Source organism: Lonchura striata, chromosome 2 (assembly GCF_050655825.1).
Source record: "Lonchura striata isolate lonStrDom1 chromosome 2, ASM5065582v1, whole genome shotgun sequence".
Lineage (NCBI taxonomy): Eukaryota > Metazoa > Chordata > Aves > Passeriformes > Estrildidae > Lonchura > Lonchura striata.
This window is the reverse complement of record NC_140704.1, coordinates 37,887,974-37,913,672: the sequence shown is the minus strand read 5'-3', so window position 1 is coordinate 37,913,672 and position 25,699 is coordinate 37,887,974. Positions and strand designations below refer to the sequence as shown.

The 25,699-nt window shown below is 35.6% G+C and overlaps 1 protein-coding gene and 1 long non-coding RNA gene across 6 annotated transcripts in view; one reads left to right on the top strand and one right to left on the bottom strand.

Annotated features, from left to right (window-relative positions):
- ZNF385D (zinc finger protein 385D) overlaps positions 1–25,699 on the top strand; it is a 453,016-nt gene that overhangs the window by 89,579 nt on the left and 337,738 nt on the right. The window lies entirely within an intron of this gene.
- Positions 13,818–22,013, bottom strand: LOC146768196 (uncharacterized). The gene is made up of 2 exons (XR_014953255.1): positions 19,990–22,013; positions 13,818–14,388 (listed from the first exon to the last, which is right to left on the bottom strand). It is a non-coding gene; the product is annotated as an uncharacterized LOC146768196 (long non-coding RNA).

Here is a 25,699-nt window from a genome sequence, read left to right as displayed (position 1 = left end):
TTTCACTGTTCTTTTTACTTTTTTTTTTTTTTTTTAATATCTATAAATGCTGTAAGCTTGTATTTATGTACTTGAAGTGAAAGTTTACTAAATTAGTCATATGTTTTGCTAATTGGTCTGGTATTTAGCCATTTAGCTTGGCAGAGATCTAGCAAATACCATATCACAGAATCACTAGGCTGGAAGATACTTTCAAGATCATTGAGTCTGACCCGTCCCCCAGCATCTCAACTAAACCATGGCACCTAGTGCCTCCTCCAGTCTCTTTTTAAACACATCCCGGATGGTGACTCTACCTCACTGGGCAGACAATTCCAGTAGGTTGTCACTCTTTCCATAAAAATCTTTTTTCCCTAATATCCGACCTTGCTTCTTGTTTCACAGTGCGTATTTGGAGCTATCGGTGTGCATAGATTGAAAAATAATCTAATGCACAGGTGAATAATGTATTTCACATATGTCAAAAACAAACAAAAAGTACTTCATCAGACATCCTCCAAGTAAATTAATTGTTGAGCTAAGACATTTTATCCTAAGAGTAATTTTATTTTAATAATTTACAGAAGAGACTTAGTAGAAAGTTCTTCTACCTTAATGATTTCTGTTGGTAACACAAAGCTCCAGTGTCATCAGCATTCTGCACCTAAACCTGCCATCTGCTGAGGAGCTGCCAGTTACATTAACTCTTATCAATTTAACAGAGATTTGTTTTAAGAGAAGCTGCTTTCTTCTTAGTATGTTCAGATTGAGCCTTGACACTTAATCTAAATACTGGAGCTAGAGGGATTTTCCTGGAGGTAATGTTGAGTGATTATTAGTTGATTAAAGTAGTTCTCTGTGTCAGTTTCAATCATGAATTGGCCTTCTGTGTGCCAGAGACAAAGGTTTATCATGCTGATGGACATTGATGTGCAACTGAGTATTTTTCACATAAATTGGAAAGAGCAGTTGGGTAATCCCCTTTTTCAAGCTGCAGCAAATCCCACAGAGTAGCTCTGCAAACATGTCTATCTAATGCTGTAGCACAAAGCAGCTGGAAGTTAAATACCCTTTTCACCTCCTGTTTTCATAAGGTAGACTTCAAATTTGTGTGTCAAGTTTGTTGTGCATGACACAAGTTCATTTAAAAATAAATAGACATTCTCAGGTAATGACATTTTAAATATGTCAAAAATGTAATGCGACTGAATTGGATATTCAACTTATTGACTGTGAACAGACAAGCTGATTGTAGGAAATAATTGTTTGAGGGGTTTTTCTATACTGAAATCAGAAATATATTTAATTTTTAAGCTTATAATCACAGCAATAATGAGCTCTTATGCCATGTTCCAAATACATTATTGTTGGACCTGTAGCAAAAGACAGATCTGACTATGGTTTTCTGCCAGCTTTGCAAGAAGGCACTCAGTTCAGAGGTAAATAAATTTTTTTGTCCTCATTGTACCTTTGTAAAATTAGTAAGATTATGATGAAATTACTAATTAAAATAAAAGATGACTCTCATTTGCAAATCATGTATGAAAATTGTCTTTAGATTTCAGGTAGGTATTCTAATTTCCAGAAATTTCTCTTCAGGATTTTTTTGTGATGAGTTGCTGTTAACTTAGAATATAGAAAAGTGATCAGGTAGTAATCACATTTCCATCTGCATTAGCTTCATCAAAACTCTTACCTGAGAATTCTTGTTTAGTTAGATCTGTTGAGAGTTGCATATAATTTGGTATGGCTAATTTGGATAATTGAAGAGTTTGCCTTTTTTTAATTATGAGGCGTTAATATTTGGAAATGCACATGTCAGAAAAGATTTCTTTAGGATATCATGGCATGGATTGCAAAAACAGTACCTGAGGAGTCTGCTGGGGCTGTCACCTCACTCAGGAGGGCTGGCATAGGAAGGGGTCTTGTCCATGAATCCCTGTGTGAGCAAAGAGGGCCCATGGGCTTCCTGAGCCCAACCATCTGACACTGAACTTGAGTGCATAGCCTGTCCCACGGTGTGGAGAAGGAGGTTTCTGGAAAACCAGTGCTGTCTGCTGCCTTCTTCTGGAGTTTTCTCTTTTCTGGCTCATTTGAGGTTGCAGTATTTGTTTTCATTTTCACAGATATGCACAAGTTCTGATGTACAGTGTATAGAATCAGCAAAGATAGCCACCCAACCTGCTCATAACATCTTTCTTCAGGAAGGCCTTGAATTCAAGTTCATTATTTAATGTAAACAGGTCAACATTAATGCAGTATTTCTAAGCCCATATTTTCCCCAATTTCTTGATTTTATCTTTCTTCAAATTCTTGTTTGGCAATTTTAATCGCAGGTTCTGTAAATTCCAGGTGACATTGATTACTCCAGAGATACATAATTAAGATTCTGCTTATCATACAAGGGTGGAAAAGAAAATAATTTAGTTCTTCCACTTTTCTTCTTGGCTAATGTAAAAGTAATTTTTTTACATGGTATTAAAAGTTACATTAATTTTTTTTCTAGCTCTCTTCTTTGTACCTTATGTCATTTGTACTTTATGTGGCTCTGAAGATTTGTTTACCTTGAAGTTCCTATGGAAGTGAGTAGCAGGAATATGATTCAGATTTTTACATTTGTGTCACATAAATATTGGATATTCAGTAAATTTGGGTTTTACGTTTTCATATTTTCCATTTAATGTATTTATACAAGAATGATATTGGCCAGTTTTGATAGAGAGAGATGAAAGCCCAAAACGCCTTTGCTGAAAGTTTCAGAAGTAACATTCCTGTATGAATTAAACCTTTTTATGTGTTTCTGAGGTACTACCAAGTAGCAGCTGATATGGGGGGCGAGAGGCTTAATTGGGTGTAAAGCCTTTTATCAGGCATTTTTAATTTTTGAGATTTCTGTACCTTACTTGTAAAAACTGATAAAACAGATTCATGGTGTTTATGAAGGTTCTCTGTATTTATGTCCTGAATTGTCCTCCAGCTCATGTTGTAGACATGAATCTTCTACTGACTAAAACTTTTCACCTGAGTACTGGGGAAGCAGATATCCATACAGTGAAGTTAAAAAGAATAATTTATTTTTAAAAGATTTTTGTACTATCCTTTCTGAAATGAATGTAATACTAGCTACCTTAGAAAATTCCTTTGTTTATAATGAACTTTACATGTCTTAGACAACAGAAGGAAATTTGGGGCACAGAAACACTTCTACAGGTTAAACCATACATTTTTATCTATATAAATTCTTGACCTCTTATCCTGTGCATGATCCCTGCACTATGAGTTCAAATGCTGTGCTGTGAAGGACCTATGGTTTTGTTTTTAATTTTTGTTGTTCTTTTAGTTAAATAAATGGTGTCTGTTTATGAAGGGAGTGAGTATTCTTTTGCAAGAATTGGCCTTTATTGGCAAATGGTAATGAAAACACAGAGAGACATATTTTAAAGGAGTCTGATCCAGGGAGGTGCCTTTGAAGCAGCTGTGCTGGCTCTGCTTCATTCCAGCTTTGTGGCTGTTGACCAGTGAAGGATGCTATAGTCATTCTAAATCTTTGAATTAATGATTATTTGAAATAGGATTCGGAAGGGGAAGGGAAGGGTTAAATTGAAAAATGCATCAATTTATGTAGCTTTATTCTTAAAATAAGACAAACGAAGCATGAGGTTGTGTTGTGTGTGAGTAATATTTATCTGTTCCTGCTTTTCCGTTCTGGTGGTGTTGCTTTTCCCTCAGAATGGTAATTTGTGGCTGCTGCATGACCACACTGGGCAATGGTATGTGGAGAGGAGAGCTGGATACAGCTTTCTGGTCAGGCATGAAAGGAATTTCAAAATTGCCTTGAAAATTCAACCAAATTGAGTAAGTGGTTGTGCTGGTTAGACAAATAGCAGTGAAGATGCTAAAATAAACTGGATCTTTTTTATCTTGCCCACAGTCTTGTGGTGCCTTTTAGGATAAAGAGAGTAAGTGCTATTCAGTTGGTCTGGAATGGTTACAGTTGTGAGATAACACAGGTGGCTCTTCAGTTTGTTCTCTTGAGTCAGTATTGTACTTGGAGATGTGCTTTACTGCTTGTATCAGTCAAGTGGCATGCAAGTGGGATGTAATTGATTTAGCAAGGATGCGCTTTCAAATACAGCTATATATTTCTCATTAGCAATAAATGGAAAAGTAAATTACTTTTATTTTGCAATGCATCATTCTGTTTACCATTATAAGCTTACTTTCACATATTCTTCTGAATGTGCAGATTTTTTTCAGCAAAACAATCTACTGGGAATTCGCTCAATTCAAATAAATCTCTAGGCAGCAGGTTTTTTGAGACTTTTTTAAAATAAAACTTTAATGATTTTTCCCTCATGATCTCAGAAGGTTGGATATGATTCACTTTTATTTACTAGACTTATATTTAGATGTTTTCATTGATTGCATTCTGAGCTATAGTAGTTTATCACAAAAATATCTGGTTCTCAACACAAGATAATATTTCAAATTACTCTCCTGACTTGCCAATATGTGTGTATTTTGAGAATGTTTCCATACAGAATATCTCCTGATATGTTTTAAGACAGGAATCCTGAGTTGTTGACCAGAGGAAGAGTAAATGCCTTACATGTTCTGTTCTTGCTATCTGATGTGGCCATCTGGCTGTACTTCTCCCCACACCACCCAGGCTCTGAAGAAATGTGCAGAAATAATTACATAGATAATCCTTCAAAGACTGAGCCTGGTTCTTGGATATATTAATTGCACCTTGTTAGAATTTAGTTGGTGTATTTTTGCACTGACATAATATTAGAACAGTGTTATCATGAACATGGTATTGGGTGAATCTCTTGCATACCTTGGGACATTTGTCTACGACACTGATGGGATTTTTTTTTTTTTTAAAATAAAAAGCCCCCAGAAACCTCCCAACTGATCCAAGCAAATGATTTTTGCTGATCCAACTGATCCAAGACAATGATTTTTCTTGTATCTTTATATATAATGCTTAGACTTTTAGACCTCAGGGAATTCATAAGTAATTTATCCTTTTTTTCTTTACTCATTCTTTCAGTTGAAGATACATAAAAGATGTATGGATACTAATTTATTTTTTAGGATAAGAGGAAATGGAGTGAAGCAGTGCTGAGACAGGTTCATGTTGCACATTAGGTAAAAGCCCTTCACCCAGAGTTCACTGGAATGGAGTCCCCAGGGAACTGGTCATGCCTTCAAACCTGTCAGAGTTCAAGCATATGGTAATTATATGGTTTAGTTTTAGGCAGTCCTGTGAGGATCAAGGAGTTAGACTTCATGGCTGTGATGGGTCCCTTTCAACCCCGGATATTCTATGATTCCAGCTTGCATTGAAATGGAGAGTGACAGTGGTCATTAACATTCTTCTAATGAGAAAATTGCAATACTTAGCATAGTCTAATATAACACTTGCAAGCTGAGAACCTAAGTACATGTGAAGCATCATATTGTTTTGATAAAAAGGAACAAATGTGCTGAAAGTTCGTAAAAAAAAAAAAAAATTATAGGTTCCGTGTAGTAATTTTTTTTAGCTGCAAACCAATGTTTTAGTCAACAAAATCTGTTCAATATTAGATTTTCCATAAGAAGACAAATATAAAGTACAAATAGCTAAGTGAAGTATTTTTAATGAATGCTTTTTACTTTGTTCATTTATTCTGAAGAGAATATTTTTAGGCATTTAAATTTAAACTGATCTAGCTTCTCAGAGAAATATTTTGATGGGAATTCTGTTCATGGATGTTTATAATTTTCATTGTAGATCATCTGTCTGCCTTAAATCTGCTGAATTTGCTGATGAAAATGTAATTGCAAATGGATTCTTGTAAATGGCTGGGATACCTGTAATTACTGTACCCAGCTTTAATAGAAATGCTTTATATATTCCTTGAGTCTTCTACACAGTAATGTGATTTAGTAAAATGAACCAGTTCTAAAAGCAGGATTCAAAGTAAATTTTACTCCATTTCCAAAATATTTTATTCTGTAGTTGTCTTTAATGGGAGTAATTTCTCTGTGCTAAGTCCTTCATAAAATAAGAATAGGAGCAGAATCAAAATAATTTTGAAATTATTTCAAATTATTTAAATCAATATGGGTTTCAGTTATATCAATTTTAGCTCCTGAATATCAAACATACTGCTATATACCTGAAATTTGTTCTGCAGCTCACAGGATACCTGAGTTTGTAAGGCTCCCTCAATCCCACCCCAGTCAGGTATTAATACAGATTGATGAGACTCCCCTAAGCCTTCTCTTCTCAATTTCCTTTGTTCATTTGTGGCCACTTTTCTTATGGTTAAATTTTAGTACCTTATGATACCATACCTTTGATATGTGGAGATTTTGAGGGATAGCTTTGGAAACTTTCTTATGGAGTATATAATGGAAATTTAAATCCTGACAAATATCAGCATCTCCAGGTTCCTTTAAATATAGCTCGGTGAATAGTAACAACATGGATAAAAATACTGAAGTTGTTCTAAATGAAAAGAGAAAAAAAATGAGGGAGCTGTGTAGCTGTCAGAGGTTGAGCTTTCAGCCTCTAAGTCACTTCAAGAACACTGTGTTTTCGTTGTATATATATGAATGATGCTGAATGAAACAAGTGATGGGACCCCTTTAAATTACCAGATCGGTGGTAGATTTATACATTTCCCGTTAAGGACCATTGGATCACTCTCTCTGTGAGTTAGAAAGAGTTGAAGTGGTAAAATTAGGATCAATGCCTAAGAGAAAGGTTTCTTACAGTTATTTTTGAAATGATCAAATGCAATTCATATTTGAATTATCTCTTCATCAGAAGCCCACTCTTCCAAACTTAGAACTCATCCATACAGAAAGCAAAAGCTATAATAAAATGGGTGTTTGTTTTTTCCAGGCAAAAGGATGTGTATCTGCCTGCATTGCCAAGAGCTCCAGGGATAGTTTCAGGGTCCCATCTTTAAAAATACTGGCAAATTTTGGGGAGTCAAAGGGGAAAAAGAAAGCTCATAGTGCAAGATGTTGTTAAAAATTCCTTCAAAAAGCAACTGCAAAGGCTAAGTAGGAATTCTGTAGTGCCTGAGAGATTTTATTCTTGCTTCTGTTTTGGATTCACTGGAGCTTAATTCGAAGAATCTTAAAACTTCAGCTAGTATGCTCAAGCATGATGATGCCTCAGCCTTTTTGTAGGCATTTAAATTAGTCCTGCAGAAATGTATGAATATAGTTCTTGTCTTAGAGATTTTGTCATCAAGAAAAATTGTAATTATAACTGTGTACTGTAGCAAGTATATTATGAATAACTAGATAAAGCAAAATGCACACTGGCCTGTGTTTTAATTTTATACACTTCTGTAGTACTGTTTCCTTACACAGGTTTATAGGATATGTATAACTCCCAACTGTAAAATTTTTTTCAGTAATTAGGATTTGGGGTTGTTTGTTTGGGTTTTTTTGTTTGTTTGTTTTTGCAAATAAATTTTCACTCACTCATTTGATCATTTTCCCAGGGATGTTTGTACATCACACAACTGATTGGAGCTGCTGCTGTCTAGAAAAACTCATCATCAAATACCTCTGAGAGCTGGCTTTATATGCAACCTAAGTTGACTCTCAGTTGTATTGGATTCAATACCCTGATGAGGAGTAGATGATTTATTCATATGCTGCAGTGTGTTTCTCTGTCAGATTTCCTCTGCACTCACTGTTCTGGTGGAACTTCAGATCAGTGTAGCTTTGATTCTTATTAATTAGTTTCTGTGAAAATGCATTTTATTTCTTTTTTGCATAGCTCTTCTCAGATCCAGAATATGAAGCAATATTTTGAAATCTTATCTGTTGGAAAGAAATACTATTGAAAATTCGGTTTTGACCAACCCAAAGCAAACCATCTTTACTTACCAAATTTTTTATCTTTGGTGTTAATTATGTTCACAACATTAAAACTTTTGGGCAAGTATAGAGATAGTCACCAACATATGACCCAGAAAAATATAAAAATAATAATAAAAAAACCAACAAAAACCAGTCACTCAGCTGTCAGTTTAAATTTAAATGTAATGTCTGGTTCTTACTATCATGTCCTGTTATATTGTTCAAGCATGATGCTCCTTGCACCATGCACAGTACTCTGTCTTACAGAGTACTGTAAGACACACTGGAGAAATGGGAAGTCTCAGGCTTGGTGTGCAGTAGCCACATTACCTCATGTCTTGTCACTCTCATGTCTTGTAGGTTTTTTGGTTTAGTTTTGTTTTGTCTGTTTGTTTGGGTTGGTTTTTGTTTTTGCTGCTTTTTATTTTCTTCTGTTCTTCTCCCCATCTGGTGCTGGAGCTGTCATGCTGAGACTTTATTCTTTCCAAGACCTGTATCACTGTTGAATGTCTGTGTCTGATTTTTGTACTCAGCTGTGGTGAAAGCATGTCCTATTAAGATGCAGAAGAAAGGTGAGACTTCCTTGCTGAGATGAGCCCTTAAAAAGCCAGAAATATTATACAAAAGGAAATACCTTTTGCAGTCATTAAAATATTTTAGATATGTTGAGGGTTTTGATGTTTTGTTTTTTGTTGGAATTTTTTGTTTTACTTTTAAATTTTTTTTTCTATTTGACCTTCTTTGTCAAATTTATCTTGCTTCATGACTCTATTTGAGTGTAACAGTACTAAATTAAATATAACTGTTGGGAGAGATTTAAATTCCATACATTCTGTGAATGAGTTCTTGTGTTCCAGAGTCTTTCTGTATTCAGTGCAAGGCTAAGTTCATTTTTCACAAAAACTTAACAAGAAAATAGGAAGGATTTTTTTTGATTGATGCTATATATTTTTTGAGTGACTGGCTGCCAAAGAGAAAAGGGAGTTAAATCTATTTTGGAAATCTTGACCATGAACACATATCCTTAATAGTAGGGTAGGAAGCATTTATAAAACTAGATGTATTCAAGATATAACCCATAATACAGTTCAGTTCTAGTGACCTCTGATGGAAGTTTGAAGCAAGGAGACTGAAGTGATGCTGAGATGGGACAGAAATAGAAGAAAAAGTGCTTACACGGTGAGGAATTCGTACAAATATAGTCTCTGTTCTCAGAGAAGGGCAAAATATTCTTTCTTAGCAACTAACAACAGAAAAAGTTTTCTTCTTGACTCTGGTTCAGCCTTTCATCTTTGGCATTGTCTGAATTTAGTGTGCTAATGACATTTTCTGCTTGTGAAATATTCCAACATTTATAGTTTTGCCCAAAAACTTCAACCTGTTTTTCCTCATTTTGTATTTGTGTGGGTAGTGATTAATATTCCTGTCTTATGGGATCTTCTTGAGACAGGAACCTTTCTTCACTGTGTTAAGTTAATTTTGAATTTAATATTTTCCTCTGATGTGCTTTCTGTCCCTTCATTCTTAATTAATCTGCCAGTTTATGCTGCATTCTACCATCCAATTGTTAATGAAACTAATGAAAAATATTGGATAGAGAACACATCCCAATACAGCCTGTTAATACATATTTCTCATTTGGAGAAATAATTGACAGTTACAGCTTGGTTAGTTTTCTCATAACTTAAGTATTATTCTCATAGAAGTTAGAGTATTTTTTACAAAATTTGCATGGGAAAAATAATGGAAAATTGTGTCTAATGGCTTTCAAAGTTACTGTATGGTTTTCTTCTCTTCATAAGACCCTTTTCATTGTCAAAAGAGGACTTGAGATGCTTTTTGCATGACTGTTTTTGGCACTTCCATATTGAGTCTAATTCATCTTCTTGATACATTTTAGGCATGAAGCTTGATTATTTGGTATTTTTCTGCAAATTTGAATTTAACTAGCTTGCCAGTAACTCCATAATTTCCCATAGTTTGCTCAGTCCTAGCTTTTTAAAGCAAGCTTTGTATTTGCCCTCTCCTAGTTTTCTTAATTTTTTGTTTGTTTCTGTTGTTGTTGTTTTGTTTCTTTGTTTGTTTTTTAACCATTCCAGAGCTTTATTTTCAGAGCATGCAGCAAATAAGCTTGTGATGTTTGTACCCTAATTTTTTCATATGGGTCAAATTCACCCTGACTCCAATAATTTTTCCCCGCTGTTATTTATTGACATTATAGTGAAGAACTGAAATGAAACTGCAGACATTTGTTTCCTTGTAGTATTTAGACAAACAAGTTGTGATGATAAGGAGAGCTAGTGGAATATGAGCAAGTTTGTTAAGTGGGAAAGCTCAGCTCAGCTACTTCCATAGTTTTTCAGCAAGCGAAGGAGCCTTTTGTTGTGCTCTTGCTAAGAAGGAGTTCTCAGATTAAGCCACAGACATGGGATTGTTGTAGTGTTACGAATATTACTAATTATATTTTCACTGTATAATATCCTGCCTATACGGACTGAGGCTGATGAAAACTTATTTGTGTCTCCTATGTGATGGCAATACCAATCACTGTGGAGAACTCCCCACAGATTTATTTATTTCCTTTCAAGCCTGCTTTTGTTGTTGGTGCAGGGATGTGCTGAAGATCCTCCAGGGCTGAGGGGTGGCTTGGCTCAGATCCACAATCCTTTAGGGCTCAGAGCAAGGGATGAGTCCTATAAATAGACTAATACCAGTGTGTAAACTGCTTGAAATCCCGTGTGGTTTTGCTGTGCCTGGACTGTCTTAGCTGGAGAAGATCCTTTGCTTCGGACAAGAACCTGTTTCAAAAATGCCGATTCCATTGTAAGCTTCAGTCTGCACTAAGTGCTTTGCGGACAAGCTCTTGTGTTTTCAAAGCCTTCATTTGAATGTCCCACTGTAAAAAGGACACATGAAATTCGGGTTCCTTTCTCTCCAGTTGTTGATTTTTCCCAAGTGAATTAGGTCAATTACTGAAGCAAACGAGCATAGGGTTTGTTTAAATGGGGAGATTAATTCAGTGTCTTGTTCCCCAATTCTATGCATTTTTCCTGGCTATTTCTCTTTTTCAAGGCTGGTTTTCTTAGTTTTTGTAAAAAAGAAGAGTACACATTTCTGCTTGGTATTTAATTTTTTCCTTGCTGAGCAAGCTTGCAAGAAGCAGTTCAGTTTCTTGTAAGGTAAAGATGAGGTAGTAAGATGAGTCAAAACTCCATGACGGGTGCATTTTGTTATGTGAACTGCACAAATTGCATGAATACAGGAACATACTATTGGGTAAAGTAATGAACAATGTGGGCAACTTCAGCGAGCTTCTGAATATTTTCTACGCCAAAGCTGAATTTATGAGTTCTCTACCAATACAGATGTAGTGTACTGCTCCCCAAACATGGTGAAAGGCTGAACATTGTCTATGCTGAAAGTGTCCTTGGAACACCTTGTTTCTGTTATAGAAAACATGTATGAATGCAGAAAACCTGCAAATTACTAAAAAGCCTTCATAAGGATCAAAAAGAAAACAAAACAAAACAAAAAAGCTCTGCATTAAAATTTGCCTTATTAGAAGTTTTGTGCAAAATACTTCATTTGGATGTAGTTCCATCAAATAAAACAATAGACATTGAAACTACCATTATTAATCCTAAATATCCATGTTTTTCTATTAGATGTAATGTAGGTGATGCTTTTCTTAATAGCAGAAAATAGCAAACTTGAGGAATAACAAAACTTTGATTATGAACATGCCTTTAATTTTCTTGTGACACGTGGTACACATGAGAATGGGTATATGAACAAAAATTCTTCTGTGCAAAAATATGGATGTAAGTGTTCTTTCTCTTCATATCATAAACTTTGCTAAGGTCAAAAAAAAGACTGAGATACTGCATAAAATGTGATGAATAATCTGTTTTGATTATAATATATTATAAATTCTAGAAAGCTTACCAACAGCCACCTATATTTTATTACAGGGAACTCAATTTTTGCCCATGTAATTTTTTCTTACAGTTCTCTTTAGAAAATTTCTGCTTTATTTTTGCATGTGTATGTTCTCAGCTTTCCTTTCTACACTTTAATAGGTGTGGACATTTCTCAGCGAGATGCTCTCCTCAGAACTATGACAGTACTGCATGCTGCCCATTGAGAAATCCTCCTCCACAAATTAAAATGAAGTAGACTAGGAAATTGCGGCAAATTATAATTACATTGTAATTATGAATAAGGCTGAAAAATATTTTTTTTCTGATGTAGGACCAACTAAGTATTCCTTAGAGGCACTAAGTTATTAACATGCTAATGATTTTTTTTTTAAATCTGACCAAGTTGTAGCCAGCATGAAAATTGCCAGCATTGACATTCAAAAGAGTTTTTGATTTTCTGTGTGGAAAATTGAAGAGAAATCAGTGTTTTACAGTAGAGTGGATCTTTGATTAAATGTTACATGCAATCACCAGTCTTCCCCAAAAGTTGTGGGGTGTAGCACATTTCAGGAAATATTGTGCTAGTACAAATTTTATACTCCTTATGCGAATGTGTTTTTTGGGAACATGGGGAGTATTGTACTCTGTGGATCACTATTCTCACTTTAATGTCACTTCATGTTCTCTCAAAAAGAGGAAGAACAGTGTATAATTGCCAGAAAGAGGAATAATGCAACCCAGACTTATGTCTCAAGTATTATTTTCAGTAAAATAGTCAGGAGCTTGAATGAAACAACCAAACTTGTTTGCAGGTGAACTCATGTCCCATCTACAGCTGCAGGATTATATTGTGATACACAGTTAAACATTCCCAAAGTTTAGTAGTTTTCTCTTATTTTTATTGCTTGCTTTTGTCACGATTTCATTTGAACTTATGATTTGAGAGAATAACTGTTCTTGATTTTTTTTTTAATTGGCTGGATTATTGGAGATAACTAGAAGGGGAGAAAAGGGCCCCTTGTTTCTCATGATCCATAAAATCTACCTTGCCAAGGTAGAGGGTGAAATAACTGTCCTGGACACGTCCTGCTAGGATACTCTTTCTGATCACGAAGATGCATAAAATGAGTGTTCTGATTGCTGTTGTTGACACAGAAGAATTGATATTTACTAAGATATGTTGGATGCCTTTACCATCTGAACAATATGACTTACATTTATTTTGTTTCTTTTTGGCAGCCAGTAGTGTGGATTTAATAAGTTTTAAATCAAAATGCTGGATTCAAAGCAAGTTTCTTAAGGACTTTGATAATGAAATATTAGAACAAGCGAATTGCATTTCAACATGAAGTAAGGCAAGCACAAGCTTAACAAGGTTCGTGAACTGGACTGAATTTATTAGGCTTTCTTTATCTTCTCTTTTATGCTATTAATTGAAAGAATATGCAAATCAAATAACAACTCTGAAGATGTGAACCTGCAGAAATTAAAGATAAATACATGATGGACTCTGAAGTCTGAGTTTCATTTTCTGAAGAGGGCTGGTGTTCACCAGTTCTGGGCTTTTCTCTTGTGATCTGGTTTGAGATTTTCACATATCCAGTAAAATTTGGTTACTGAATTCTAGGTGAAGAATTACATAAACTTTGGAGATGGTGAGCTTTTGAAAAAGTTCCTTTGTTCCTCAGTCTTTGCCTATGAGCTGTATTTCTGCTATAAAAAAAAAGAGCTAGGAAGCTGGCATGTCAGACTATCCACTTGCTGCTGTAAATCCATGTCCCTCGCTCCTCATTCTTTCCCAGGAGATTTGGGTTTTATGCCTGTGCTGGGAAACCTGCATGTCATCCTCGTCTGTCAAATAACAGTATTTGAAATAGTCCCTCTAGAAGTGAGCAGAGAGCTCACTTTTGTACAAGATTATTCTAAGTTCAGTGCTGCTGTTGATTTATGTGGAGTTTGGACAACGCAAACTGGAAATACTGTGTACAAATACAATTAAGTTGAGCCTATTTCAACTTCTTTACTAGAATAAAACAATAAGCATTCATTTATAAAAGTAACTTTATTTCTTTTGAAGGCCTAAAGTAATTCAAACTGGGGAAGCTCCTGATGGCATCGTTATTTGCTAGGATATACTCCGTGTGCGTGTTGGTCTTTGGTAGGTGACATTGACAGCATTGGGAGGGGACTTCAGTGCACCATGGAAATGCTGGAGAGGTCAGGGAATGATGCATCTGCAGGCAGCTCCTGCCTGGGGCAGCAGTGGTGCGTGGTGGGACGGGACTGACGCACGGGCGCTGCAGATCGTGGTTCCCGTCGTGCAGCCGGACGCCGATTTGTTCCAGCAGGAGTTTTGGTTAGTCTCTCTTCACACTGCTTTTAGTTTTCAAGTGTTAGGGTTATCCTTTAATTGGGCTTCCTGAGCTAACAAATCCTGATTTTAATTTTGGTTCTTTTGCAGGCCGCTCAGGTTTTCTACGTTCTCTGTGCTTGCTGGATGAATACAGTTGTCCCTCAGCTGGGTTAAGGAGCATCGTAAAAATTCAGTCTATCCCAAACATGAAACAATATTTTCCTTAATTTTAATCAGTGAAACAGAATCCAGGGAAAGAGTCTAGAAGGAATAAATAAACTAGTTTGTAAATTTTGAACCATAATTCTTACAGAAAAGCATTTCCTGCCACGTACCTGTACTTAGTCTATTACTCAGATGCAACTAACTTCACACTTGTTGGGTAATTCTTAAATGTGTAGAAAGGTACATCTAGCTACAGCCTGCAAAATCTGTCCTGCACTGTTTTGATAATAGCATTCAGCTGTTTTGAGAGATACTACAAATTCAAAACATTAAACAAATATTGGCTAATTAATTGAATGATTTAAAGAACAAAGTATACTTCCGGCAATGCAGAAGACTGCGCTTAGCACATAGTGTAGAAATACATGGATTTCAAATATCTTTAGCAGATTTGGAAGATACATTGTATCGTGTGAATGCATTTGGATAAATGTCTTAATCTGATAATTTCACATTTATAATGACTGAAATTCATGCCACAAAATGGCCAACAGTGTAATGATTTTTTTTTAAAGTCCATGTAACTACTGAAAATACTTGCATGTCTCCCTTATCTAATGATGTTTTTATGGTGGAATAGTACTTTATTATACAGTGATTGCTGACTTTAGAAATTGCAGAAATAGTCATATAAGTTAGACTAAAACAACCAACAGAGTATACTAATTGCATGTCTTTTGTTTTTAGGCTCAGTTTGGGCATCATTTTAAATACCTTCTCCCTTTAGGAAAGATGGTACAAAAATATCTGTTGATGCCAAACTTTATTAATGACCTAAAAAATTTATCTTCAGCAAATACAAACACTGTACAGAATAATACTAGTCTTAGCAACTATTCATCAGATTCTTGGGAAAGACCACTAAAATTGAGGAGTAAATCACCTTTTCAGAAGTGTTTTCGCTTGTGTCATACTTTCAATTTTTAAAATATTATATCTGAAATTCAAACATTACCCTTTATCTAAGTACTTGCCTTTTGTGTTTGGGGGATTCCTATGATTTTTTGCTCTTCATATATAGAAAGCACCAGATTACAGTGATCATGAGATTATCTCCCATTTCTTTAGGCTATTTGTGGTATTTTTCCTGCTGAATTCTCAAGTGGCAGAAAATCGAATAGTCTTCTAATGTATTTTCTCTTTAAATAGCAAACAAGAGGGAACAAGAAGCTAAGAAAAATGCTGCTGAACCTCTCCTCATGCTAGACATAATATGATGCTAATAAACCTCCCTTTGATATTCAAACAATAGACGTTTTATTTTTCCGTTTCTTTTAGACTACAATAACCTCTGAAGAATAAAGTTGTATAGAAAAGGAAAAGAAGCAGAGAAGAGGGAGGCTGAAAAGAAAGAAGAGAAATTGCCCATTAGTGTTACTGTTAGAATATGTGCTAAGTTTGGAGACCCAAAAGCATGAATTCAAGTTTCAATTGGCAACTGCATGACTGAATAAAGTTTTTTTTTTTTTGTCCTGATGCAGACAGGAATTGTACAAGATTTACAGATACAGTAAAAGGCTTTCAAAAGGTTGCTGCTGTCAGCAATGAGTGTTTTTCTGTAAGGTATATTTTCCAGCTCCTGCAGGTAATAAAGAAAATACGATAGTGCATGTTTCTAATTTTCCCAACTTCACTGCTATTGCCAATGTTAAAATGTAGATGTTTTCTACATCTTGCTCTTATAATTGAATATTTAATTTAATTTAAAATATTTCTGCAATATTTTTAAGTTCAGAAAAATTTGCTTTATTTCATGTCTTTGTAGGCAGTCTTTCCAACCCATTTTCTTTTTTTATATGACACATGTTTCAGTGTATTTTAGGAAAATAATACATTTTGCAATGGCAATTAAACATATTTGGGCTTCATAGTAATGCAATTTTAGCTGAATATGCTTTTGCTGCTGCTTCTTTTGTGCCTCTGGTGATGATACAAAATTTAAGGTTATTAATGTCTTAAGACTGTTTATCTTTAAAGAAAGGGAACCACTGTGATGAGGAGATTCTGTGGTGAAAAGTTCTGTGTAATGAATGTGCTCTAAGAAGGGGGATTGTATCTCACAGTATGGAAGCAGTTGCGGCTGTTGGAGTAGTTGGAAGCATGATGGAACAGGACTGCTCTGCAGCTTAATGTAAATAGTGACCTCCAAAAGAGGAACTGAGAGGAAGCATGAAGTAATTTCTCCAGGAGCAAAGCTGTTTTTGTAGTACTTTATAGGGAAATTTATGTGAGTGATTAGCAGCACTGAGTTGGGACAAACAGATGATCCTAGTGGAAATGATGTCAAAGTAGAATGAGGAACAAATGTGGAAGTGAGTGTGAAAATAAATATGAGCAACTAATGATGTTTGGTGTGTTGCATAGCTAAGGGCATTACTTTTGTTAAAAATATGGACTGCATGTTGTGGTCGATATTAATGCAGACCTGCCTAGAGAGAAGAAATCAGAATTAAAATGAGGATCTGCAAGGAGACAGACCACAAGACTATCATAAAAATACAAGTTTTGACTTCATGAGTTTTCTGAAGGTCAGTCTTATGATGCTGCCCTTTGTTTGTTCCTTGGCATAATCTTGCATTGTGGTTTAAAGTTCTCAATGTCCCACAATGTACTCAGTTACTGTTATTAAAGTGGACACCAGAGCCCTTACCAAGCTAACATCTATGATATCAAAGTGGATTTCATTACAAATTTTAATTTCATTACAAATATTTATATACTTATCTATTATCTCTATATCTCTCCCTTTTTGAATTTTTTTTTCTTTTTCTTCACTGATGAATTATTAGTAGAGTGTGTTCTTGTTCCATATTGTGAAAATAGCAAGCTCTTGCATACATGCTCAGAAATGTGACTGTTTATAGAGGTAGGCAATGTTAGCAAATGGCTTTCTTCAGGTTGTCTGCTTCTTTTATTACTCCTGCAAATTAGTGGAGCCCAAAAGTTCTGAAGGATGAACTCTGCAAAGTCAGCATGAGAGGAATGCTCAGGGTTGGAATAGCTTGGTTTTGCTATGTTGCTTTATGCCAGAATTTACCATGTTTGATTCTACATTTTGTCAAGGTTGCTGGTTTTTATCTCTGTGGTGAGCAGAAGGCTCCTGCAGGCAGAAAAAAAGGCTCTTGGGGCATCATTTGTCAGCTAATCCCACTGTTTGAAAATGTTCTCTCAGGAGACGAAAATCCTATGCTATCTCCACAGCTTTGAGAAAATATTGTGCCACTGTGAAACTTACTTATATCTTGGGTGTTAGCTACCCTCTTTCTTTTCATCTTTTGCCACTGGGACACTTGTGCTTCTCGTCAGCTTGGCCTCAGAGGAGACCCATCCACCTTCTGGTACCTCTCTTCATGATTCAAGTGCTGCCAGCAGGAAGAGTGGTAGCTGCTTTTTTCCCTACCCTAGGAAGGTGATTGTGGTGCTGGCAGTGATATTTGCCTGTAATCAAGGATGCACCAGGTGGCCATCACATGGCATTCAGGTGTCCAGCACGTGGCAATCATGTGGCAAACACGTGTCAGGCACATGCCTGGCACATGTCATTCACATACCATTCGTGTGTGGCGCAGCACATTTGCACACCTACATCTGGCAATCATGAGCCCGACACTTTAGTACAGAACAAAATTTGAAATGTACTTGAAATGTACAACTTAGTGTTGCTTGGGCTGTAGGGCTCAGAGGCTGTTGCTCATCTTTATCATTAATGTTTAAGTTTGTGCAAGGAAATTTGAAAAATTGTTATCACTTTGATTAATTCTTAAATAAATGAAGACCCCAGCAAAAAATCTTGATACAGAAAGAATCCAGTATAGATGATTGCTGCTTTGGTTTGCGTTTCAATTCTCCTTGTGATGAAATTTTCAGAATTTGCTGAAGCAGCAAAAAATCGATAATGTGGAATGAAGTTCAATCAATGGAGAGTGATAAGTGTAGTGATCAATAAGTGAGTGATTTGTGAAAAGCAGCTGATGACAGTGAGTGTGTGTTGGTTCCAGATGTGTTTGCTGTAGGAGCAAGGCAGGCTGAAATGGTTAACACTGCTATACTGCAAGGTAAGCCATTCCCATTTTCTTCCTGACAGTTAAAGTTGATTACAAATGGCATTATTTTCCTCAATTTAAATAGTGCTAAGTAAAATAATGAGGATTTTGTCTAAACTAGGGAAATGAAGGATAGGATGGAGTAGTCTCTTGCGTGCAGTGCCTTAGGGGAAGGTCGCTTGGTTTTTTTCAGGCTGTGGTCTTGATAGCTTTGCTTACATGCAGTGTTCTGTCTTCATGCGCCTCTGTGGTAAACAAAGTGAAAATGTGACAAGGATTTCAAATGGATTTCCATTAAAATGAAGCAAAAGTAAATGAATGTGTATTGGGAGATTAATTTTTTTAACTTGGTTGCCAATAATTCAATAGTTTTTCTTCTGTCCAAGAAACTTCTCAGGGAAGAAATAATACATAGATTTACAACTGAAGTAGCAATTTGACATGGTTTGGATGTTATTACCTTATAGAGCTTCTCTGATTGGTCACATATACATTGACTAGTAGTTTAATGAATTGTAGCTTTATGAGTCAGGCACTCAACAATGAAGTTTTAGCTATTGTAATCTTTGTACTTTTTAATCATTAAAGTTTCTCTTTTTGGATTTTTGTCATAGAAATTCTTACTGTTGCAGGTAATCCCATTAAAATTCACTGAGACTGCTAGTGTGAATGGTCTGGTTGTCCGGGTCTAAATTAATAAAGGAATCTAATTTCTATTCTTCTAGAGTCCAGGTATATAAAACACTGAAAGTGCTTTAAGTGTTCTTTAACCCAAGCTGTAAAAGATACCATAAATTTAAAAAGTGACAATTTCTATAATACATAGCAAGAACAGCAGAAATTATGGTGACTGCTGAGATGCTGAAATTACTATTCATTTCCTTTAGTTAAAAGGAAAATGAGGATCTGATTCTGCTTTTCTTGCACTGTTTTTATGCCAGTGTAATGCCACTGACTTCAGTGGCTGTCAACCTGACTTGGATCTGTGTAGTATACATACATATATATGTATATACACACACATTTTTCAATTTCATGAAAACTGCTCCAGTTAAGTGTCTGGGTTTTTAGTGAGAAGAGCAATGTGTTGTAAAACTCTGTCAATAGCGAAAGGTCACTACTACCATTGTATTTAATTTTTCTCTAACTTATGTAAAAAGTTCATTTTGATCAAAGTTATTTACATGTCCAGTGATTTGCTATGTTTTAGATTATTAGGTGAATTGGAGAAGGTAATTCTGAGGAAAAAAACCTTGAAATATCAGGCAGTTTAATATTTTATCAAGTATTCTAAACTTTTTCCGTAAAATTATTTTTCAAAATGAGTTAATCTTGAAAATTTCATATATACTTTATTAATAGTCTTAAATGACTTCTACTGCTAACAAACATTTTAATGCAAAGTCACCATTCTTAAAAAATAAGGAGTTGAACAAATCCTAGGGATTTTTATAAACTTGTTCTATCTATAATAGAGTTTATAAGCTGCTTCATCTGAATCAGCATGCCTGAAGGAAGAAATTTCATAGGTCTTCCAGGGGTTTGAATTGTACCATGCATGACTTCTCAGGGCTTTTCAGCATTTTCAGCCTACCTGACAGGTTGAGAGACGTTGCAGATGGCCAGCAGAGCTAGAAAGATTTTCTACACTCAGCAGCAGTTGTTTTTGCAGATCACAGTGGCTGAGCAAAGTGCTCAGGCTTCGCAAAAGCCACGGCTCAGGATCTGCACTGTGAGCACTTGCTGCAGAGAAGAGCTGCCGTGAAGGTCTCCCAGAGAAAGCTGGAACTCATCAGCTATTTTACTTTTGTTGTGTGTGGTGTTATTCCCATGCTTTCCATGATTCTTTTTCAGAAATATATCCAATCATGGGAGGATGTTTCAAAAAGAACCATTGATTTTTAATTGTTAGCAGTGCATGCTATATAAAGCCCAACAAAATAACATGGTGGTGTTCCAGCACAACTTTGCATGGAAAAGATGTATAAAAATACACAGATTTCTGCAAAACTGGGAAAAACTTTCATATTTTAGAAGCTTTTTTTGGTATTTTAGCATTAGTAAGGCACTGTCATTAATTAACATGTTCAGTGAACTCCTGGACCTCTTTGATAGGCTTTAAGTTTTGGAAGATACTCGTGAACTATGCTGTGCAATCAGTCATTTCAAACAGGGACAGACTTTTAGAAGCGAAGTGAAGCAGCAGTTCCTGCTTTGGAGACGAGGTATGGGCTTGTGTTCTCTAGTTTGTCCATGTTTTCCTGCATTTCCATACTTTTATTGTGCAACTGTATGTGACCAAATTCCAAATAGGTAATATATTTCAGATATCTTGCATCAATAAACCCAGAAATAATTTCAAACCATCTTCTTACACTTAGCTTAAAAGCTATTTTCATAAGTGTGCCTTATAAAAAATATAAGCAAATTCTCCTAATATGCCCTGCCTTCATTTTCCACACAATTCAACAGAGGTGTGAATTACACTAGTGGGAAAGTAATGTAAGGAAAGAGCTAGTGCAATAAATATCTCATTGCCCAGGACGTCCTCTTAGGTCCTGATATTTTATGATGCATTTTCCTGAACTTACACTGGCACATACACTCACCCTGTGGGATTATAGCAATCATGCCTTGAAAATACATTTACATTCACTAATAGTGAATCACCTGAATTTATCCCCAATAAAAAATAAAGCATCCCATTTTCTGTATTCAGTAATTAGATTCCTTTTGCACATTTTTATTTTTGATACATAAGCGCTTCTATAAATGGATTACATCTGGGTACTGTGATGAAAAGGTTATTAGAAATGTGACACAGACAGATAGTCCTTGTGTTAAAATTATTCCCCAGTGGGAAAAGAGAAGCTCTACATTGGCCTTGTGTGACTGTAACAAAAGATTTTAGCTGCTGCTCTGGGACACTGTGTCATCCCAAGGAAACATAAATAGGTCCAGGTCCCACAAATTGTCTTTAAGATTTTTTTTACAAATATATGTCCAAGATAGTCTTACTTGCTAAACATTATTTTTAGATCCCTAGTATTGATGAAGCGATTCAGAAAAATGCATACTTGATGTGCAGAAACATTATGTCAGCCATGGAAACAATAGCAAAGGCATTGTCTATCAAGCCATGATAGAGAATATGCTTTTTAAGTTCCACACAATATGTTTATGTTTCTGAGCTAAAATTGTCACAGCTACCCAAAACCCCACATGCTGTAAACTAGCAGAAATTATGTTCATATTACTGTGAATGCAGGGGTGAATGCAGTATTTAAAGAAAATGCAATCCAAAGGTTCAAGAGTAAGATAAACAACAATAACTTTCACAAGCACTTGCAGAAACATCTGCTAACTTTCCCAAACACAACAGACTTTCACCTTGATGTGTTTGCATTGCTTGGAAAATGATCTGGTCTCCATTAAATTCAACACTAAATGTCCCAGTGGGTGTAATGAAGCAATAACATAATAAAAAAAAATCCCTATACTTGTAAATGTTGCCAGAGCTCTCTGAGTGTTTTATAATGAGAACATAATCTGAAAAAAATGATTCCTACTGTGAAAGTATAAATGATAATATTCAAACATTTTCCTCAATTTTTTTTTTTTTTTTTTTTTTTAGAAATGCATTTAGAGAAAGGCAGATGTGGAACTTTTTGTTTGATTTAGAAATATTTTCCAAAGGTGAACTGATTGAAGCACTAAACTTGCTCTTTTTTGGTCTTCTATGGTTCCTGTGTTTTCAAGGTCTTTTGTTTAAAGATATCTGCACAGTAATTCCCTAAAACAAAATTATAACAAAATTGAGGGGGAAATTGTCTTTTGGATGTTTTTATATGTAGTAAATATTGCTCATTACTATGACTTTAGGCAGTTTGAAAATTCAAACCATAAAAGTCTGAAAATACTTGGAAATTACCTTTCAAATACAACAAATAATAATTTCTAAAATTTCTTAGATTTAAAAAAATAAGCAAAACCCCACATATTTTTGGCTTTCTTTTTAACTGAAAACAGAAATATTATTTTTAGTTATCGCTTGCTTGTAGCCTTTAATTTCCTCTATTTTTGCTATATTTATTGCCAGTTTATTTTATTTTATGTCTAATGGCTGCATATTTTTGTGCATAACAAAGATTTTAGGGGTTGAACTGCCTTTCTAAAGATTATTATTCTTTATTCTGCAATGTTTGGGTTTCTTTGTGGAAATTGGTGATTATTTATTTTTTTAAACAGAATTCCCACAGAGCTTATTCATGTGGCTTGTCTTTTTATTTCTCTTCCTGTTTCATTTTGTAGATGTATATTCATCAACATATTGCCAAAAAACTTATTTCTGAAATACTTAATCACAAAAAAAAAAAAAAAAAAGAGTGCCTGTGTATCCAAAGAGATGACCTATCTGCAAACTTGTCACAAACAGTAACTGAAACTTAATTTTAAAAATTGCCTGCTTGGATACAGTGGTAGTGATTGTATTGGAGTGTTAAAAATGGAACTTTCTTGTCTGCAAAAATGAGTTGCTTGTTATGCCCAAACAGCTGTTCACGGTCTTGCTTTCTGCTGAGATAAAGTTTTGATTGAATATTTAGGTACTGGGAAAACGAAAGATTTTTGAGGTGGAAAGTGGCACTTATAAGGATATCTGAATGACAGGTTGTAGGCTGATTTCACATATGGGAGTTGATCCAGAGAGTCTGTAAAAAGTGATTTTTATCTATGAAATCAAATGTAATATTCTTGTATCATCAATAATGTGACCAGCTGGACCAGGGTAGTGTTTGTCCCCCTGTGCTCAGCACTGGTGAGGCAACACCTCTAATCTTCTGTTCAGTTTTGAGGCCCTCACTGCAAGAAAGACATTGAGCTGCTGGAATGTCTCCTGAAAATGGCAATAAAGCTGGCGAAGGGTTTGGAGCACAGATCTGATGAGGAGCAGCTGAGGGAGCTGGGATTTTTTTAGTCTATAAAAAAGGAGACCCAGGACCCCATCATTCTCTGCAGATACCTGACAGGAGGGTATGGACAGATGGGGGTTGGTCTCTTCTCCCTGGTAGCAAGTGATAGGAGATGTCCTCAAGTTGTGTTAGCAGAGGTTTAGACTGGATAGTTGGAAAAAAAAATCTTCAACAAAAGGGCTTTCAGTTATACAAACTGCCTAGGAAACTGATACGAGTTGCCGTTCCTGGGGATATTTAACAGACATGTGGATGTGGCTCTTGGGAATGTGGTTTAGTGGTGGACTTGGCAGTGCTGAGTTAACAACTGGACTTGAAGATCTTAAAGATCTGTAGCAACTGAAAGATTCTATGATGATAATTCCCTATTCTATTTTTTCTGTTTGCTTCCCTTTAAAGCCTGTTCTGACTGCCTACCTTCTCAGAAATATTGCTAAACCCAAGGTTTTGTCCAGCAGAGGCAGCCACAATTGCAGTTGGATGTTTCTATCCCTTTTTTTTTTTTTTTTTTTGAGCTCAGACAACTCTGACTACCATCGACAGGAGTTTTGAGTTTTGAGTCTGTGAGCACAATTTTGTATGTGAAAATCAAGAATATGAAATAAAATAATGTACTTCAGGTTGCTTGACAGAAACAAATTTCTTGGTAGGCAGAGCCTGCACAGCTTTGCTAGCTCTACCATTTATTATGTTAATTACTGCCTCAGGTACAAGGTACACTGCTGGTGGAGAGGGAAGTGAGGAAACACAAGCTGCTCACTACCTGCATGGGAGGAGCATCTCTCTGGACCTGGGTAACACACACATAGCTGAACCTGTGTCTTTTTCAGGCCCTATTTTATGCAGAAATCTTTGTTTCACAAGGACTGTTTCTGAAAACAGATTGAATTTCTATGAAGGAGCAAATGAGGGAGTTTTTGTGGCTTATAAGTCATCACAGTAGTGCTTCTCAGACTTTAGAAGCTGATGTTTGCAAATTAATTACTTGGCCTTTAAATAGTTCCAAACCACCCAAAGTGCTCCATTATGTTAGCACAGGCTTGAGTAATAGATATGTATTACTAGCTAATTGAATAACATATGGTGTTGATTAGTGCTTAGCTCTTTTTATAGAACTCAATTAAAAAACTGACTACAGTATATTTTGAGACTATGAGATGTCTGTTAGTTGCTTCTGGCACAAGGGAACTGCTGAACCAAGAAACTATGAAGTTTTCTGTTTAGTCCATCTGTAAATTCCTTTAGGATCTCTTGGTGCTTGTGGCTGTGGTGGGAGATAGGTTGGGGTTTGTTCATTTGCTGCAGTATTGAAATGCAGCCTGTCCTGAAAGATTTAATTGCTCTCCTGGCAAAGAAAAGCAAAAGCCCGAACTTTAATTTTCTGTACTATTGTTTAAGGTATACAAATATACAATGAGCCTATTTCAAATGAATAAGTATCTATTCTTATAGGGTTCAGTTTGCAGAGATGCATTTCTTGGGAGGAGTCCATGGACAGAGACATAAATTTATAAAGCCCTCTAACCCCAAATAATGTCAATCTCATTTTACTTCATTCCCTCTCAGCAATAAACAAATGTGGAATACCTGCCTTTATTTCTTTTGCTTGATGCAGTTTTTGCTTTAGAGATTATTTTCCTCTTAGATTTCTCAAAAACACATAAGATGATGATGATTATGATCTCCTTATTATTCCCATGGATGATTTAAGTGGTGTAGCAGCTAACAGCAGTGATCAGACTGGTTAGATCTCGTAGGATACAGAGAAACAATAAACAAGAAAATAAGATGTTTCTCTCCCTGACTTTTCTTGTCCCCCCCTGCTAAGGTACCTCTTTTACTCTATTTTGTGTGGAATTTTTAAAGAGAAAATTTGGTAAATATAGACTTCAAATGAGTTTTTCCACTGTTTTATCACTGACTATTAATTTAGCTCTTGGGTGTGTGACCTGACAAACGCTTCCTTGATTTTTAGAATAAAGTGATTATTCTTGCTACTAAAACTCATAGTAGAAAAGCCTTCCTACAGTGTAAAATTACTTAATGAATATATTTTCCAGATTTTCCACATCAAATTTTATTGTATTACATGCTATTTAGCATTTAAATATAATCTGAAAGGCTCAGAAAGGAGGAGGTCCTGAAAAATTGATTGGTTTCTAAAAAGCATTTCCGAATCCAGTAGATTCCCATTCCACAGTAGCTGGATGACTGAAATGACATGCATTCATCCATCCATCCAGCGAAAACAGACGAATCCTGCAGCATATCCTGAAGGTTACTGAGGTCATTTGGGAGGGGTCTGTGTTCCACAGATGCAGTGCTTTCACCATG